General features: G+C 34.2%; 2 non-coding genes across 2 annotated transcripts; both read right to left on the bottom strand.

The window, feature by feature from the left end:
- Positions 1-349: 349 nt before the first annotated feature.
- On the bottom strand, positions 350-422 carry trnav-cac. Its single transcript has one exon. It is a non-coding gene; the product is annotated as a tRNA-Val (tRNA).
- Positions 423-987: 565 nt separating this feature from the next.
- On the bottom strand, positions 988-1060 carry trnav-cac. The gene has a single exon. It is a non-coding gene; the product is annotated as a tRNA-Val (tRNA).
- Between the last annotated feature and the right edge of the window lie 1724 nt (positions 1061-2784).

The raw sequence follows: 2784 nt of genomic DNA, 5'->3' as shown, positions 1-2784 counted from the left end.
AGCAGGGTCGGGCCTGGTTAGTACTTGGATGGGAGACCGCCTGGGAATACCAGGTGCTGTAAGCTTTTTGCTCCAGCAGAGGGTTCTCTTGTGTCATGCGTGGAGCAACTCCCTTTATTTATCACCCTAATAATGTTGTGTCTTTTTATTGGACTAAATGCAGTTTGTTAGTGCTTCCCTGCCCCCTTTTTTGCCCTGCCCTGTGCTGCCCTGCGCTTGAATTGTCATCAAGGAGTAAACCAAATATTACAGACATTCATTGCATAAAGTCAAATTTCCAAAGTAAGGCATTTATGAAAAATAATTATCTTTTTCAAATACATTAATTATTCCATAAATAAATGATCACTGTTCCCGCCCGGTTTCAAACCGGGGACCTTTCACGTGTGAAGCGAATGTGATAACCACTACACTACAGAAACTGCTGCTATAAAAAGCTGCAAGGAGTAAACCAAATTTTACAGATATTCATTGCACGAATTCAAATTTTCAAAGTCAGGCATTTATGACAAAAATATTTCTCTGTTGCAAATATAATAAATATTGCTTTTATCAATGAGCGCTGTTTCCACCCAGCTTGAAACTGGGGACCTTTCGCCTGTTAAGCGAACATGATAACCACTACCCTACCAAAACTGCTGCTTGAATTGTCATCAAGGAGTAAACCAAATTTTACAGATATTCATTGCATAAAGTCAAATTTCCAAAATAAGGCATTTATGAAAAATATTTCTCTATTACAAATACGATAACTTTTGCATGTGTCAATTACCATTGTTTCTGCCCAGTTTCGAACCAGGGACCTTTAGCATTTTAAGTGAACATGCAAACCACAACACTACAGAAACTGCTGCTTGAATTGTCATCAAGGAGTAAACCAAATATTACAGATATTCATTGCATAAAGTCACATTTCCAAAGTAAGGCATTTATGAAAAAGAATTATCTTTTACAAATACATTAATTATTCCATAAATAAATTATCACTGTTTCCACCCGGTTTCAAACCAGGGACCTTTCACATGTGAAGCGAATGTGATAACCACTACACTACAGAAACTGCTGCTATAAAAAGCATCAAGGAGTAAACCAAATTTTACAGATATTCATTGCATAAATTCAAATTTTCAAAGTCAGGCATTTATGACAAAAATATTTCTCTGTTGCAAATATAATAAATATTGTTTCTTTTCAAACTGGGGACCTTTCAACAATGATAACCACTACACTACAAAACTGCTGCTTGAATTGTCATCAAGGAGTAAACCAAATTTTACAGATATTCATTGCAAAAGTCAACCAAAGTTTTATGAAAAAATATTTCTCTGTATAATAAATATTGCTTTGTCAATGAGCACTGTTTCCACCCAGGTTGAAACCACCTTTCGCCATTTTAAGCGAACATGATAAACCAAAACTGCTGCTTGAATTGTCATCAAAGGAGTAAACCAAATTTTACAGATATTCATTGCATAAAGTCAAATTTCCAAAATAAGGCATTTATGAAAAATATTCATTCAAATTTCTAAGGCATTTATGAAAAATATTACTCTATAATAACTTTTGCATGTGTCAATTACCATATTTCTGCCCAGTTTCAAACCAGGGACCTTTCAAAGCAAAACCACAACACTACAGAAACTGCTGCTTGAATTGTCATCAAGGAGTAAACCAGTTTCATTGAAAAGTCCAGGGACCTTTAGCATTTTAAGTGAACATTTAGCAAACCAAACAACACTACAGAAACTGCTGCTTGAATTGTCATCAAGGAGTAAACCAAATATTACAGATATTCATTGCATAAAGTCAAATTTCCAAAGTAAGGCATTTATGAAAAAAATACGAATTCTTTTTGTTTCTGCAAATACATTAATTATTCCATAAATAAATTATCACTGTTTCCACCCAAATTTCCAAACCTGTTTCCACCCGGGGGGACCTTTCACGTGTGAAGCGAATGTGATAACCACTACACTACAGAAACTGCTGCTATAAAAAGCTGCAAGGAGTAAACCAAATTTTACAGATATTCATTGCACGAATTCAAATTTTCAAAGTCAGGCATTTATGACAAAAATATTTCTCTGTTGCAAATATAATAAATATTGCTTTTATCAATGAGCGCTGTTTCCACCCAGCTTGAAACTGGGGACCTTTCGCCTGTTAAGCGAACATGATAACCACTACCCTACCAAAACTGCTGCTTGAATTGTCATCAAGGAGTAAACCAAATTTTACAGATATTCATTGCATAAAGTCAAATTTCCAAAATAAGGCATTTATGAAAAATATTTCTCTATTACAAATACGATAACTTTTGCATGTGTCAATTACCATTGTTTCTGCCCAGTTTCGAACCAGGGACCTTTAGCATTTTAAGTGAACACTGAAACCAATTGACACTACAGAAACTGCTGCTTGAATTGTCATCAAGGAGTAAACCAAATATTACAGATATTCATTGCATAAAGTCAAATTTCCAAAGTAAGGCATTTATGAAAAAAATATATTTCTTTTGTCAAATACAGTTAAACTACCTTCAAATAAATAAAAACTGCATGTAAACCAAATTTTACAATATTCATTGCATAAAAGTCACATTTCCAAAGTAAGGCATTTATGAAAAATTTCTCTATTACAAATACGATAACTTTTGCATGTGTCAATTTTCTGCCCAGTTTCAAACCAGGGACCTTTAGCATTTTAAGTGAACATGCAAACCACTACACTACAGAAACTGCTGCTTGAATTGTCATCAAGGAGTAAACCAAATATTACAGATAT

The sequence above is a fragment of the Oncorhynchus tshawytscha genome, unplaced genomic scaffold (assembly GCF_018296145.1).
Source record: "Oncorhynchus tshawytscha isolate Ot180627B unplaced genomic scaffold, Otsh_v2.0 Un_contig_15428_pilon_pilon, whole genome shotgun sequence".
Taxonomy (NCBI): domain Eukaryota; kingdom Metazoa; phylum Chordata; class Actinopteri; order Salmoniformes; family Salmonidae; genus Oncorhynchus; species Oncorhynchus tshawytscha.
The sequence above is the reverse complement of the archived record's forward strand: the minus strand, read 5'-3'. Positions and strand labels throughout refer to the sequence as shown.